Genomic DNA, 18,021 nt, shown 5'->3' with positions numbered 1-18,021 from the left:
CGCTATAAGTGTTCAATCCTGAATGATGGCAAGAAGAAGCTGGACATTTCGTAGCTGTTGAAAGCAGAGAAGTGATTTGACGGCTCCAAGTAAAGGGGGATTCAAGCTTACTCTTCAGCTTTTTATGGGAACAATGCTTTGCAGCTCATGGAGAATATCCATTATCATGTCTGACACCCAGCCCTGTTTGGGGTGAAGGGGAGGGCAAAGTGGGGGCTGTAACCCATATGTTATGGTGGAGGGTGTGGAAATTTAGAGATAAGTGACTGTCCAAGAATCACAACCATGATGAATGATGGATCTGGGACAGGACAGACCCCTGGACCCCTGAGCCAGGAGTTCCCCTCACTCTCTCTCTCAAATTCTCCTGCCCCAAGTTTTCTGTGGGTGAGAGCTGATGCCCTGAAGGAGCTGCCTGAGCCTAGAAAGGAACCCAAATCCTTACCCTACTTTTCGTCTCTATATTTCAATCCCTCATTCAAAATACATCAGTTTCTTATGAACAAAGCTCCCCTGAAGGACCACAGGAATTCCAACTGTGTCCGTTCTCCCCAGCCTCTTCATACCATCAACTATCTCACAAGCATCCTTCACAATGACCAGCTCACCATGCTGAGTGACCAGTGGTCTGTTACATTCCTAGGTTGCCTCAGAGCTCAAAACCTCTAAGCAAAAGGCCACATGATGGCTCTACCAAGAATCAGCTTCCCTTCAATTGACCACGTTTGGATGAATAGTTACCATGAATTAACTGGGGAGGTGGCCATCTCTGCTGGGCTTTGGTGGCTTAGTTAAGTCTGTGATGCTCAAAGTCTCCCTGACAATTGATCTGAGCACCCATTCGAGCAGCCTGGACCAAGGGCTTGCTAAGAATGGGCAAGCGTTCAAGTCTTTCCTCACTAATATTCCGGCTCTATAAACTCATCATTTTCTAGACCCTGTAGTGGAAGGCAATAGAATCCCACATTCTTTTTGAAAGTCATCTCCATACTCAGAGGCTGGAGACCCCACCCCAGGATGCTCCTTGAGAATCACCAGACAGACCCTCCTTCCCTCAGTGACCAAATGTTCATTCCACTAATGTGATGGCACTGGCCCTTCTCACCAAACTCCCTGGCAGCTGCCAAACAGCCAGTGATCTTGTCCACAGCAACCCATGGAAATCCAACCAGTGAATCCCAGGTTCTTTCCTTTATAAAACTCTCTGGATTTAGACCTTGAGTATTTGGTTTCAGATTGACAGCTACATTTAGAAGAGCTGAGCTGTAATTCCCCTTTCCTCCTATAATGACCATTGCTGAGGAGATATGAAGATTCTTCTGCTTCAGTAAAAGCATAATGAGTGAGTTCCCTTTATCTGTTCTCTGGTAGAGTGTGTACAAAATTGGCATTTGGAGATAGTATGTTTTTCTAAATTTAGGAAAATATTTAAGGCAGCTGGCTTGACAGAAGAATCAAAAATATAACTTAAGTAATATAACAAACTATAAAATATATTTATAACTGTAGATAAATGTGGTAGAAATCAAAAAAGAAAACAAAAAAGATGAGGAACATATATCAGTAAAAGTTAACCAGCACATTTGAAGGAACAGCCTTCAGAGGATGAATATGAACCTACCTCCAGAACAATTCAGATTGTCCATTTTCAAAGTCTCAAGGGGTGAGAGTGAGAGCTTCTCATCCGTCACCATATGTGAACCTCTCAGTTCACAGAATGGCAGTTGGAATGGAATGCCAAGATGTGCATTATCATATTACCATAGTGACAGGTCACAATAGAACTTTCAGAATGAACTGGACTCTGCACAGGATGGGTCCAACTGCTGTTGTCTAGAAAGTGTGTTTCCAAGGACAAGTTTGGCTCTTCAGAGTAAACAGTTTATTTCCGAAGTTGAATCTCAGGCGCACAATTTACTCTCTCATTAAGAAAATAATTTATATGGGAGAAAATGATCTGCCCCCCCAAATACAGTTGATAGTGCACATTTCAGGGTGAAGATGGACAAAGGTAACACGTTGAGAATAAAAAGAGGTTCTATTCTTGACTGAAATATCATCCTGTTGCTGAACGCAAGTCCATGTGCCTGACAAACAGTGAGGCCAAACAATACCAACATGTCGAGCTTGGAGCATTGGAGCAGAGAAAGGTTTACTGCAGGGCCATGTGAGGAGATGGGCGGCTCATGCCTTAGAAAACCCTGAACTCCCCAAAAGCTTTCAGCAAAGCCCTTTCATGGGAAAGGTAAGGGAGGGGTGTGGTTAGTTGCTTCAAACTTCTAAGGTCAGATCCTCTTTTCTTGAGGTCAGGTCATGGTCAGGTCATGATGTTCCTGTAAGCCTCCACCAAAACAAATGTTACTCTCTGTACTGACAAGAAAGGGCAAGGTCCCGAGGCTCAACTCTTGCTCTCCAGAGTCCAGGTCCTGGCCAAGAGGAGGGGGTCTGTGTGCAGGCTGGTTACCCTGCCCGGGAGTGTCCGTCCATCAACCAGTCTGGGTTCTCCCACCAGTGCCCAGGTCTGCTTGAAGAAGCAGATCTCAGGTGGCGGTGCCCTCCAGGCCAGGTCCCCAGACCCTGCCCAGCCTTCATCACTGAGGGAGCCAGGCGCCCAGAACCCTGCCGGCCCTCAGGCTTTTCCTTTAAACTGGAGAGAATCATTTGTAGCAAATACCAGTCAGGTGAATTCCCAGCTGCCAACAACTGCCCTTTGACGAGAACAGCCCAACCACAGAGGCGGACCTGAAGTAATGATGTGTAAAGTCCTTGCAGCTGAACCTTGACCTCTGGCCTCTTCCTGGGGTGGACAACTGATCAAAGCTGGACCAAGTTTTGAAACTTGAGCAGAGAGTCTGAAGCCGGTTGAAGCTCTTACCTGGATGACAGTGTCCGTGTACTGCAGGTGCTGAGGCCTCTGTGCACCACGACCCATGGGGACCGCTGCTGCCATTAGGTCGCCGAGGCAGGGACGGGGTGGGGGGGTAGGTTCACGCCTGCCCCGCCCCTATTACAATCTCCACCCATTTCTACTCTTCCTCCCCACACTTTTCTAGATAAAATAATTTAAAATGTAAGATTTAATCTTATTATAAACAAAGTTAAGTTTTCATGTCTAATGTCCAGTTGTATTCTTAGTGTCCTATAAATTCGGTTTTTCTCCTCACAGAAATTAATATTTTTGCCACGTATTGCAAGTATATTTCCAATTTGTCACTGTCTTTTTATCAGTTACTCTTACTTTTATCATGAAGACATTTATTTTATTTTCAAAAATCAGTAATTCAAATATTTTTATTTGTTACTTTTGGCTGTGAGAAAGGTAAGGAGGAAAAATAGTATGACTAATATTCATATTAAGGACTAAATACTCCTTTAAGAAAATATTTTACTAATTAGGAAAATAACTACAGGTTATGTTACATTGGTTCTGCCTTCAAGGTGCCCACACTCTAGTGCCATGAAGATATAAATCAAATTTAGAGCCCAATAATAATAAATAGCTCAATCCAGGTGACTTGTAACACCCATTGCAATGTTTGCACTTCAAACTGTTTTATGTGATTCCCTAATTATATTATATGGTAACCTAATAAATGATCTCAAATCCATTAGATAAAAGGCATGATAAAAAATTAAGAAATAGACTTAGTAAAATAAAGGGTACCATGGCAAAATAATGTGTTTCCCTTGATTTATAAACCCGTTAATCTTGAATGAACATTTTGGTAACATTTCATCTGGTTTGTGAGTCCATTTTACAAGTATAAGCAGTTCACTTGGAGGAATTTTGTTGATTCCTGCTGGGTTTAAAACTTCAGTTAACTGACTACCATTCTATTTCTCATGAGAGCTAGCTTAACTTCTTCCATTTTTCTTCATAATTCTCATCTTTGAGAGAAGGAACATGTTGGTTGGAATAATTTTGCATCCCAGTAGGAGCAATTATACATTTTCTCATGTGATTGATACTGCACGCAAGTCTATTGGTGATCAGTAACCTGTGCCTTGTAATTCCTTTAATTTCATTTATATTCAGCTGGGAAAGGAGCCAGATTTCTCCTGGCTTCCACACACTCGCTGATGGTTAGACAATAAATAAGATTTTTATTTTCCTTCCTGTACTTGTAGGCTTGTCGGCTATAACACTTTCTTCTTTTTGCAGCATTTTCTGTCACTATCTTTATTTTTAAATTAAGTGTATTTTATTTTGTGCAAAGTACCCCTTCAGCTTCAACAGAGAAGTTTCACTCTGCAGTATTTTTGTTACTATTCAGTCATATTATTTTAAACTTTATTATTTCTTCTGTCATCTAAGGGTTACTTACAAGAGTAAGTTTATTTCTCCCTAACTTCAGATGTGGTTGTTCCTTAGTAATCCCTTTATATCAAATACCAGCTTAATTGCGTTCTGGTCAAGAATGTGTTCTTTAGGATACTGGTTCTGGGAATATAATAAAACTTGCTTTATTACCTTGTAGCTGATTAATTTTTATGGATATGCTATGTTTGCTTGAAAATGACATGCATTCTACATTTGTTAGGTGTCATGTTCTATCTATACTCATTATATCAAGATCTTGTTTAGTTTAAATCTTCTATATCTTTATCAATACTTAACATCTTGTTAATATTCCTGGCTTGGATTTAAGTTTTTTTTTCTTCTTAGCATTTCTACATTGTTACATTTGTATATATGTGGTGCTATTATTAGATGCATACATATTTATAATTTATACTCAGTATGATTTTTATCATCCTGATGACTTTAATACTACCATTTAACGTATTGTTTGTTTGACATGAACACAAATACATCATTGATATTTTAAATATTTGGTTTGCTTATAAATTTATGCTCTTTTAATTTCAAATTCTAAGTTTTTTTTTTTTAATTTACTTAGGGCCTAAAACTTATCCCCTTGCAAAAAAGCATATAACTTTATTTTTAAATTGACTTATTGATTTTTTTAACCTGGATTATTTCTTTGGAACATTTAATTTCATATATATTGATTCATTCTTACAATCTTATTTTACTTATTTAATGTTTTCTATTTATCTGATTTTCAACATTTGTTTTGTTGGTTAGCATGTAGGTGCATATACTTGGGTGTGTGTGTGTTTTAGTGTAACTTTTCAATTTTGGATTGATTTCACTTATATACTACTCTAATTCCATTTCACACAACTATTTTATTTTTTTGATTGAAGTATAGTTGATTTATAATGTGTTATTTTCTGACAATGTGATTTGGTTATATATATATATATGTATATATATATATATATATATATATGTATATATTCTTTTTAATATTCTTTTCAATTATCGTTTATTATAAGATATTGAATACAGTTCCCTGTGGTACACAATGTGTCCTTGTTGATTATCTATTTTATATATAGTAGTGTGTATATGTTAATCTCAAATTCCTCATTTATCCCTCCACTCCTCTCCCTGTTATCCCTTATGGTAACCATAAGTTTGTTTTCTAGGTCTGTGGGTCTATTTGTTTTGTAGATAAGTTAGTTTGTATCATTTTTTTTTTCAGACTTCACAAATAAGCGATATCATATGATATTTGTCTTTTTCTGTCTGGCTTACTTCACTTAGTATGATAATCTCTAGGTCCACCCATGTTGCTGCAAATGGAATTATTTCATTCTTTTTTGTGGCTGAGTAGTATTTTATTGTATATATGTACATCTTCTTTATCCATTCATCTGTCGATGGACATTTAGGTTGCTTCCATGTCTTGGCTATTGTGAATAGTGCTGCTATGAACACAGAAGTGCATGTATCTTTTCAAATAGAGTTTCCTCCAGCTACATGCCCAGGAGTGGGATTGCTGGTCATATGATAGTTCTATTGTTTATTTTTTTAAGGAAACTCCATACAAGTTTCCATAGTGGCTGCACCAATTTATATTCTCACCAACAGTGTAGGAGGGTGCCCTTTTCTTCATACCCTCTCTAACATTTATTATTTGTAGAATTTTTTGATGATGGCCATTCTGACTGGTGTGAGGTGATATCTCATTGTAGTTTTGATTTGCATTTCTCTGATTATTGGTGAAGCTGAGCATCTTTTCATGTGCCTTTTGGCTATCTGTATGTCTTCTTTGGAGAAATGTCTATTTAGGTCTTCTGCCCATTTTTGGATTTGTTGTTGTTGTTGTTGTTGTTGTTATGCATTGTACGAGCTGTTTGTATATTTTGGAAAGTAATCCCTTGTCAGCCGAATTGTTTGCAAATATGTCCTCCCATTCCATAGGTTGTCTTTTCATTTTGTTTATGTTTCCCTTTGCTGAGCAAAACTTCTAAGTTTGATTGTGTTCTGTTTGTTTGTTTGTGCTTTTATGTCTATTGCCTTGGGAGACTGACCTAAGAAAACATTGGTATAATTTATGTCAGAAAATATTTTGCCTAAGTTCTCTTCAAGGAGTTTTATTCTGTGATGTCTTATATTTAAGTCTTTAAACCATTTTGAATTTATTTTGGGGTAGGGTGTGAGGGTGTGTTCTAACTTTATTGATTTACATGCAGCTGTCAAACTTCCCCAACACCACTTGCAGAGAGACTGTCCTTTTCCCATTTTATATTCTCGCCTCCTTTGTCAGAGATTAATTGACTATAGGTGTGTGGGTTTGTTTCTGGGCTCTCTATTCTGTTCCACTGACCCGTATGTCTGTTTTTGTGCCAACACCACACCGTTTTGTTTACTGTAGCTTTGTAGTATTGTCTGAAGTCTGGGAGAGTTACGCCTCCCACTTTGTTGCTTTTCCTTAGGATTGCTTTGGCAATTCTGGGTCTTTCATGGTTCCATATAAATTTTAGGATTATTTGTTCTGGTTCTGTGAAAAATGCCATTGGTAATTTGATAGGGGCTGCATCAAATCTGTAGATTGCTTTGGGCAGTATGGCCATTTTAACAATATTAGTTCTTCCAATCCAAGAACATGGCATATCTTTTCATTTCTTTGAATGATCTTCAAATTCCTTTACAGTTCTCAGAATATAGGTCTTTCACCTCCTTGGTCAGGTTTATTCCTAAGTATTTTTCTTTTTATATGATTTTCAAAGAGATTTTTTTTAACTTTCCCTTTCTGATATTTCATTATTAGTGTAAAGAAATGCAACAGATTTCTGTATGTTAATCCTGTATCATGCTACCTTGCTAAATTAATTGATCAGTTCTTGCAGTTTTGGTCACACTATTTTAGATATTATATACTGTTTTTATCTTACAATGGCTACTTTATAAAATAGTACATGTTAAAATGTTAATTATTACTTTCCAAATTATATAATAAATCCAGAATTCTTTAATTCCAATATTTTATCCTGACATAGTTTTTACTTTACTTCTGCAATACAGTAAGCCCCCTACATATGAACCTTCAAGTTGCAAACTTTCAAAGATGCAAACGTGCGTTCGCGTGTCCAATCATGTAAGTTACTTCATGTGTCTGGCTTCCATTGTCACGTGCATGCGTCCTCTACAAGTGGTTGTGCTTTTGTGTATTTTACTGTACAGTACTGTATACAGTATAATAATACAGTATCTTTATTTCAAGCCCAGGATGTTTGGAAGCAAGCGTAAAAGCAATGGTATATAGCTGTTGTATTAGTTGGGTACCTAGGCTAACACTGATGGACTTACGAGCAAATTGGACTTATGAATGAGCTCTCAGAATGGAACTCATTCATATGTAGGGGACTTACTATAATTTATAAGTATAAGCATTAGATGTAAATGTTATATTTTCATATACTCACAAATAGCTTTGACCAACATGATTACATTTTCAATATTAATTCTTGTGTTAAAAAACATTATTTGATGGAGTAAATTTGAAGATGTAATTGGCTTTATTCAATGATTCATGAATTGGGCAGCATCCCATCTAGCAAGCAGAAAGGAGCTCTGAGGAGCTGTACAAAATGGAAGGCTTTTATACACAGAAGGGGGCAAAAAGAAGTTTCTAACAAAGTATTATTTCAAGCAAGGTCACCTTTTTGGGGGGGATGTCACCTGTCTATGAGGCAGATTATCTCACTAGAACTAAGCAGGTAATTCCAGAGTAACTGGTTAAAGTCACATCCCTGGAAGAGGCTGCAACTGTTAGTTATTAAGTCTATGATTAAGACCTATGATTCTTTGGATCTTCTTGTGGGTAACCTAAGTCTCTCCCATGCCTTCAAACACCTCTCCTCCCAAAAAGCCCAGATCTGTACCTTGGGTCCAGACCCGTCTACCAGGCCCCTCTAAAGCACTGAAGATGAAGTAAGATCCTCTCGCCACCCCCAATCCCTTTCTACTGTGCTCTGTATCTCTCAAAAAGATGCAGCTGTAAACTGTCACCCACGCTTGCTGCCCTCCCTTTTCTAACTGGTCACCAGGCCTCACCCATTCTCTCTCAGATCTGCAAAATCCAGTCCCACCTTTTATAACTTAAGTGGGACCCTCAGATTACAACTCAGCCTGCACCAAATCAACTGCCTTCCACATGGAGGTCCGAGTGAACCTCTGAACCACAAGTCCATCTCACTCTTCTTTGGTGTTTCCCACAGCCTTCAGGATAAACACCCAAACTTCTGACAGGACAAACAAGGCCCCCTTCTCTTGGGCCCCACTAAGTTTCCAGTATCAACTCTCATTTCTTTCCCAAACCCTGAGTTCCAGTCCTGTACATTAGTTTTGCCATATTTTCTTATATTTCTCAAACATCAACACACACTGCTCTCTCCTGCCACCCCAGGAGCTTCTACATATCCTTAGAAAGGATGGCACCTCCTCCAAGAAGCCTACCCTGAACTTTCCCTTCCAAGATTCTGTGCTCTGCAAAGGGGAAAGATCGGGGGGAGGGATACATTAGGAGTTTGGCATTAACATAGACACACGACTCTATATAAAACAGATAATCAACAAGGACCTACTGCATAGCACAGGGAACTCTACTCTATATCCTGTAACAAACTTTACAGGAAAAGAATCTGAAAAAGAATGGATACATGAATAACTAAATCCCTTTGCTGTACACCTGAAACTAACACAATATTGTACATCAACTAACCTCCAATATAAAATAATAATTAAATTTAAAAAAAATTCTATGCTCTATAGCACCAGAACTCACTTCTTCCAGAGCACTGACTACTGTGCTTGTGTTTACCTGCCGCCCAGTAGAAGGGGAGATTACCTAGGGCAGAAGCATCGTCTCCAGCAGCCCTTGGTTCTGACAACTCATTCAAGTGCCAGGCTACTTTACACACATAACCTGCTTAATTAATTCTAAGAACCCACAGAAAGAGTGGTTATTAATGTCATTTTACAAGTGTGGGGATTGTAGTCCATAAGAAACCTGCCCAGGCCACAGACAGCATAAGCCCTGTAATTCAAACCCTAAGCTGCCTTCACACCAGTGATCTTTGCACTATATGATACGACTATTGAAAAAATTTTTTTTCCTGAACCCTGTTTGAATGGAAAGGAAATGAAGCTGGCATATATCCATTTCCTAATCGCTTTGGTGTGTACCAGGCAAAGTCATTCAACAGACCAGGAAACATCTGTGCAACAATTAACGATGCTCCAAACTGTGCTAAGTGTTCTACTTTGTAGAGTCTAGAAGCATTAATACAGTGCATCCTTGTAACCACCACAGAGACTGGGACCTGTTAAGCCCACGCTACAGATGAGAACGCTGAGACCTAGAAGCCTTAAGGCACTCGGCCGGGGTCACCGAGCTGGCAGGAGTCCTAGGCCACACGCCCCGTCTAGTGCACGCACACCCGGGCCATGGGCACTGGGCACTGGTTCTAGTGCCCACCCTCCACATTGCACCATCAAAAACCCCGCTTCTCAGCGCCAAAACGAGGGGCCCTGGAAGCGGGAAGTACAAACCTGTCTGTCTCGACAAGCCGTGGCTGGAAGAAGCTCTGGATACAAATCAGGGGCAGCGGGTGCTCAGGGGCGGTGCCAAGTGCACCCCGCGGAGGCGGTCGGCCTTAAGTCCAGCGGATATCCCGCAGGGAAGCGCGCACAGAGGGCAGAGGCACCAAGTCCTGCAGCGCAAACAGGTCCTCAGAGGGCGGAAAGAAGTCGGCCGCGCTGTCCCGGCACAGCTTCACCGAGTGATCATGGCCCGAGCACGGCCTCGGGAACGCTGGCTGCGGACACGATGGCCACACCCGCCTGGGGGCCCCGGCCCCTCGGCCGCCCACCGCCTGGCGGCTGCGGCCCCGCAACCTGCGCAGGACCGGCGTCACAGCCAGAAGACATAGGGCCACGGGACCCAGCTACGCCGACCCCCCCATGCCGCGCTCCAGAGACCCCGCGCGGCCTGGTGTTGGCGCAGGCATCTAAGGCCTCCATGCCACGGAGCTGGGGTTTACGTCAGTGGGCGGGACCGTTGGGGCGGGGCTCGAGGACGTCAGCACGCTCGCTGTGCGTCCACACGCAGCCCTGTCTCCCATGGTGGGCTTGAGCTCTGAGACTCAGGCAGCGTGAAACATACAAGGTGTGGAGACTTTGGGGTTTCCAAAAAGCGTTTGCTGACTCATCCAAACAAAACTGAGACCTGGTTGTATCGACGCATTTTAAAAGTAAACTCCCGTAATTGTCTGTGCTCCCCCCACCCAGGAGAGAGCCTGCACTCCGTGAGGGACACATGAAAGGCTGAGTGAACGTCTGCCTGTGGTCCCTTACCTGGTGCACGGGTGTGTGAATTTATGCGGAGAACTCTTAATTTCTGTAGTTTCTGCTAATTTGACACAGTAGTTGGCAAATGGTGACGTGTTCCATGCATTCAGGACATGATCGTGGTTACTAATAATCACTTTGTTTGGTACTGACAACTCCACAGAGAATTTACTACTGAATATCCACTTTCCAGAAGAGAAACTGAGGCATAGGAAGTGAAGTGACTGAGTAAGAGTAAGGACTCAGACAACTGGTGTTAGTAAATTAACCCTGCAAGGAGGCCGTTAGCCTGTGGTGGCTCTAGTGATGCGGCCGCCTATGTAAACCAACAAAAATCTAAGCCTGTCAACGCCTCAGGGTGGCGAACACTGCTGAGGACAACGAGTCACAAATCACCAACTAGGCTTTAAAGTTATAACAAGTCAGTCATTACCTTGCTTTGCTTCTGCCCTTTTAAAATAAACATCTCTGCAGCTCCTGTGGCTGGAGTGCTCCTCACCATTTCTGCTTTGGTGGTGCCTGAATTGAATCTATTTTTGCTCATGTAAAGTCTTATTTTAAATATGCCTCAGTTTGTCTTTTAACATTGGTCGTAGAAGTTGGATTTGTGTCCAGTTTCTAGAACAGTGGTTGTTCTCTGATCAGGCCTTAGGCGTTATGCATACAACGTTCCTCTTCTACCACCACCTTCTGGATGCCTCCACCCACTACCAGCTCCCACGTATCAGATCCCCTAGATGTGGTCAGCAATGGCTTTCACATGCAGCATGCTCACATTATAATATCGCAGACACTCCTCCGTCCTCCAGCCAGCGTGTGAACTGAAACATTACCATTCCTGTTGAAGAGCCTGCTGTGACCACTTTCCCAAACACAGCCACTCCCCAGCTGACCCTGGGTAACCACTCTTCTGAACTTGGTCTCCATCACTGCATGGATGTCTTTCTATTTAGGCTACATTTTTAAATATTCTTAAACCTCATATAGTATTCTACTATGTTTTCTCTTCTTACTTGCTTTTTTTAGTGTTATCTTTGCTAGGTTCATCCATGCTGACACGAAAAGATCTGTCTAGTTCATGTACTTTCCTCACAATGTAGGATTCCCATGTAGGGAAGTACAATAACTTATATGTGCATTTTCCTGTTGATGGACATTTAAATTGTTTCCAATTTTCAGTATGATTTCTGTTTTAAAACATTTTTATATACTTTCTAAAGGTAACTTTACATTTACTGTTATTACAAAATATTGCCTATATTCCCTGTGTTGTACAATACATCCTTGAGCCTATCGTACACCCAGTAGTTTACATCTCTCACTTCCCCACCCCGTATTGCCCCCTCCTCCCCCTCCACACTGGCAGCCATTAGTTTGTTCTCTATATCTGTGTCTCCCCTTCTTTTTGTTATATTCGGTAGATTGCTGTATTTTTTAGATTCCATATATAGGTGATATCCTACAGTGTTTGTTTTTGTTTGACTTATTTCACTTACCACAATGTCCTCCAAGTCCATCTATGTTGCCGCAAATGGCAACATTTCTTTCTTTTTTAAGGCTGAGTAGTATGCCATTGGTTATAGGTACCGCATCTTCTTTATCCAGTCATCAGTTGCTGACACTTAGGTTGCTTCCTATCTTGGTAATTGTAAATACTGATGCTCTGAACATTGGGGTGCATGTATCTTTTCAAATACGTGTCTTTGAAAACACGTGTTTTTGTTCTTTTTTGGATTTATACCCAGGAGTGGAGTTGCGAGGTCATATGGTAGTTCTATTTTTAGTTTTTGAGAACCCTCCATACTGTTGTCCACAGTGGCTGCACCAGTTTACATTCCGACCAACAGTGTACCAGGGTTCCATTTTCTCTAAAAATTGTAAATTTTCTTCCTAGGGGTAATTGAGATGATAGTTGAATAATAACATAAGATCAGGCAAAGTCTAAAGAAATTTTAGAAAAGCTGGATAGAGTAGGAAAACTTCTGTTCACTGGCGTCTGAACGTTAGAGAGACACCAAGACATGTGGGCCAAGTTGTGGAGAGAAGGGAAACACAGACGCAAGCTTGACACTTGGTGCAGCTTTTCTCCTTGGGGCATTTGCTGATTCAAATGTTACAGCCTAGGAGCTGAAAAGCCAAAGAGTTCGAAAGACTCTAACGACAGAAGCCAAATGGCAAGAACCGTTTTACATTGATAAACAGCATTTTAACTATGGAGAAGCAGAAAATGAAAAGAAAGAACTTTGCATTACATTTAATAAAAGTTTAGAGAGATCTTTGTGGTATATTAGTGAACTTATTTGTGGAAATTTAGCCATGTACATTGTGTTGGAGAGGCACCAAGAGTTCAAGAATTCTCACAATTTGAGTACACAGTTGCCTTAAATGTAGGCATGGTAGCATCCATTTACATAACAATGATTTGGAGGATGTTGTGTTAGTCAGCTCTTGCTGTGATAATGCTTTGGAACAAATCACACCAAAGTCAGTTACATAAACAAGAATTTATTTCTCTTGGACCTATGGGCTAGCTGCAGTGGCTCTCTTTTAGACCTCTAGATGGCTAGTTTTGCTCCGTGTTTTGGGTCAGTTTGAGGTCTGTCACACACCTCTTTGTCTGGAGCCCAACAGTGAGGCCGCAGCTCCCAGGCCCTGTCTTCTCTAAAAGTTCACTGAAACATAAGAGGTGAGCCCAACCGCACAAGCCCATTTAAGGCCTCTTCTGCTCATTTAAGGCCAACATGTCTGCTCATACTTCAGTGGCCAAAACATGTCACAGATCTAAGCTGTATTTAGAATATGTGTATTTGTTTAAAGTTGGGTGCTCTCACAGAAGAATATTGCATTTTGGACAGTGTTAGCTTAGCATTTCCATTGGCATTTGCAAACGTGATAAACGTCGTGTGCACTTTTTCACCTTTGAGAACTTTTTGAAATTGTGGGACAATTTCTATGGGAAAAGAGGAAGGTACATTTTAGAACTCAACTCTAGTTATAGCAGTGTTGGGAGAAGAATTAATGAGATAAGGTCAATACAAATGAAAGATTTAGGATTCACATATCCATAATTAACATTAGCATTCTTCAGACCATTCCTGGAGAATTGTGATGCTTGCTTTACATGATTTTATCATAAATCATTATAATCTGACCAAGCCACTTCAGTAAAACATACATCATACAGTACATCGCATTTTAGTTTTTCCTACCACTGCACAACTTCTCATCAGGCACGAAAGGCTACATATGGTTTGGTTCCATTTATGCCAGATGTCCAGCAGTGGCAGGTCCATACATATGGCAAATATTATACATTAGTGGTTGCCAGGGGTTTGGAACAGAGGGAAATAGGGACTGACTCCTTAAAATGGGTGTAGGTTTCCTCTTGGGGTGATGAAAATGTTTTTCAGCTGGACAGCGGTGATAGTTGCACAACATTGTGACAGTACTAAATTCCACTGAATGGTACAGTGAATTGTAAAATGATCAAAATGGTGAATTTTGTGTTCTGTTCATTTTACTACAATAAAAAGGAGAAAGAATTAGGGAAAGACTTAGAGTTTGGGAAAGTAAGGTGAACTGGTCAAGAAAAAGACAGCTCTACTGTTCAGTTTTCTCTCAGCTCTCCCAGTGTGTTAATCCTCAGCAAAAAGTAGCCTGAACTTGTAGATGATAGTCATTCAACACAGTGCAGGGAAAAGTAAATAAAATAAAAGCCAACTCTTCTTCTTTAGCACATCTATGAAAGGTTAACTTCCTGCTCAGCCACATGGACATTCATGAAGACGTTTCACTTCAGATGTCCTCTACTTCAGTACTTTACTCACAGCTCATTCACACATGTAGGCAACAGCATTCCTTAATTCGATGGAATCTGCAGTACTGGTTGTGATCAGTCTCATGAAAAGAAAAGGGAAAGAGGAAAAAGCCTCCACATTGACTTGGTGGTCTTGACAAAATGGATGCAGAAGACAGCTTGAGTGTCAAACTGGAAACTTATTTTCCTTTTCCTTTTCTTTTTATCTTTCCTATCAGGTCTTCTGCCCACTTCCCACCCCCTTCTTTCAAACAGGAGAGACACTAAATTAGCTGCTTTTTTTTTTTGTTTGTGCTAAAACAACTATTGTTTTGGGTTTCTTGTTGTTCGGTGAACATTTTTGTTTTTACTGCCAAATGAGCTTCGGTGGTTGGTGTAGGGGGTCTCTTGGGAACTTAACTTTTTCCAGTTTAAGTGGGAAAGCTTTTTTGTTTGAATGGGCTTTTACTGGGTGCTTCAAGGTTTGCTCTTGGCTCTTTGATGGGGGACTGGATAGCACTGTGTTTCATTTGAGGTTCCGATAAATAAAGGATCCTATGTCCTCCTGGGCACTTTTTGTTGATTTTGCTGTGTGTTCTCTCTAATAGCCAGATGCAGATTCCAGGAAAATGACATATAAATGAATATAAGTAATCTAATATTTTTAGAATTTGCTTTTGCCATACTCCTGGTCTTATTCTACTTGTAGCAGATGGATTTAAAGAGCATTAGCTATGTATATATTAAATACAACATAAATATACCAATATTAAATATTATATTGATATATAAATTTAATATACTAATATTTATATTAATGTATAACAATTATGTATTATATTAATATATATTTTTGCCTAGCGTATATTATATACAAAATATATGGGTAATGAAATGTATTTATATGGTTAAAATGTTCATAATATTAATAGGATATATCCTGTAAAATTGATTATAAAACAATTATATCATAATATATAAATTATAAATATATATATTTTTATATATTATAAATATATAATTATTATTATCTGATATAATACACTATAGTTAATATATTCTATATAACACAATACATAATGTATTAGTATAAGACAATTATATTATGTAATATAAATATAATACATCTATAAAACTATATATATTTTAATTATATATTACACATACAAGTATGTATAGCTATTTATAATTTTATTTACATAGGAATCTGTTCATCCTAACAATTGATGTAAAAATATGCAATATTTTCAATCAAATGGGCCTTTACCTCACTACCTACACATAACTACTCTTATAATCATGGGCCCTGTCTAACTCATGCTTCCATATCTCTCAACCTGCTTTTCTACACATGCACATAGACGACACACATTTATACACGATATATATGTATACTACCAGTTTTCAGTTCAATGTATATAACTATATAATATATATAATTATATTCCTGTGTATGTATACAAATATAAATCAAAGGTATGTGTATAGGTATGTAATTCATACGTTTATATAACTATATCATACAAATAATGTATGTGTATATAAATACATGACTATATACATACATACACAGAAATATACTTATTTAAACAAAAGGGACCTAAATAAACATAGTTCTCTAAGAATAAAACTAGTTATGTCTCACTGTTTCAATAAGAGTTTATAGTTTTCTACTGTATGTGCTTCTATAATTGTTATGAACAATTCCCATTTGTTGAATGTTAAGTTGTTTTAATTTTTTGCCATTATTAATGAAGCTCTAAAGAATACGGTGGGCAAGATTACTTGAAAAACTCTCCTGAAGGAAAACGGTTAGGTATGCTAGGTTAAATGTACACAACTTATTTTTAAGTGCGTGGTTGATTTTTGAAGTATGCAGTAGAAATTTCCAGGACCCATGAAAGAAGGGTGGTACATGTATGAGAGTTATAGCTATATTAGGAGTGGATTGAAGATCTTGATAGCTTAGAACAGAAGCTGGAAATCCTGTTTTTATGGAGCCAAGTGGCAAATATTTTAGGCTTTGTAGACCAAAGAGCAAAATTGAGGATATTATTTAGGTACTTAGGTAACCATTTAAAATGTTACCAGTTAAAATGTGAAAATTATTCATAGCTCACAGGCCATAGAAATAGGCATCTGTCTGGATTTGTAATACAGGCCATAGTTTAATGACACACCTGACATAGAGACTTGTTTATAAATGGCCATAACCACGTGAGAGGCAGGAGGTAAGACTCCATCCCTACTAGATGGGAAGTTAGAACTAAACCTATCTATCCCTAGCTTCACCTTCAATGAAAGGGTGTGCCAGGAGAAAAAAATATCTGCTGGCAAAAGGAGACTAAGACCAAATTCTCTTGGCCTCTGCTCTGGGTAGGAAACAGGTAGGAAATCTTGAGAATTCTGAACCCCAGATCTGTGTTCCCTGTGTTTGGGTTGCAAATTTATGTGCGGTCTTGCAAACAGAAGCTAAGAAATTAACTTAAAATGCTCCCAAATCGGTGGTATTCCAAACACAAAACTAAACCCTTTCTGGAGAGGTAGACCTTCAACACAGGCCAATAGCATTCCCACAGATAAAGTTTAGCTAAACATGAGCTCATGATCTAAATTTACACAATAATGAAGAAATCAGCTAGAAGTGGAGAGAATCAGCAAAAAAAAATCAATACCAGAATTATATTCCCAAGGCCATCCATCAGATGTTGGAATAATCAGGTGCAAGGCAGAAAATATACATAAAACTGGAACTGAAACAAGGAACAAGGATGTTTTAAAAGACTGGGTAGGATCTTTAAAACATTTTTCAAGTACATGTCATTGATAAAGCTAAAAACTCGAAGGTTGTGTAATACAGCAGATTAATCATGGAGAAGTGTGAATTTATGCTGTTTTTAAAAATATGGCAGGTCAGATTTTCTGCCTAATTATATAAGTAGATTTATCTTTAAAAATACACATTATTTTAAAGACTTATTGGCTGTAAAATAAGTTAAGGTTATTTCAAAGGGCTTCTCTCCAAAGAAGAGTGAGAAGTAGCAAAACACAGAAAGTCGAGGGGAAAAAATGTCAATATATACATTGCGGTAGGGTGAACTAAGCCTTAGGCTAGCAACAGTGTGGACGAGCTGACCCTTAGATACTTACAACTAATCTGGAATCTTCAAAAAGTTCAACTATTTATAACTAAAAAGATTTCTTAAAATTAATAACCAAGTGTTTTAATTGACATCAGAAGAGTAAAACAATAAACCCTGAGAACATAGAAAAATAGATAATAAATATATGAGCAGAACTTAATAAAACAGAAAAAAGTATAAAATTGAGGTGATTTAGTATGTCAAAAGAATATTCTTTGAAAAGATTTAAAAAACACACTTTGATTAAGCAAAACAAAAACATAAGTAAATAATATACAGAAAGAATCAGGACAATGTTAGAGCAGAGAATATATGAAATGCCAGTAAATTTGAACATTTCTGTAAAGTGGACAATTTCCTAGCTCCTAAAGTTTACC

This window comes from Mesoplodon densirostris, chromosome 2 (genome assembly GCF_025265405.1).
Source record: "Mesoplodon densirostris isolate mMesDen1 chromosome 2, mMesDen1 primary haplotype, whole genome shotgun sequence".
In the NCBI taxonomy this organism is placed as follows: domain Eukaryota; kingdom Metazoa; phylum Chordata; class Mammalia; order Artiodactyla; family Ziphiidae; genus Mesoplodon; species Mesoplodon densirostris.
This window is presented reverse-complemented; position numbering follows the sequence as displayed.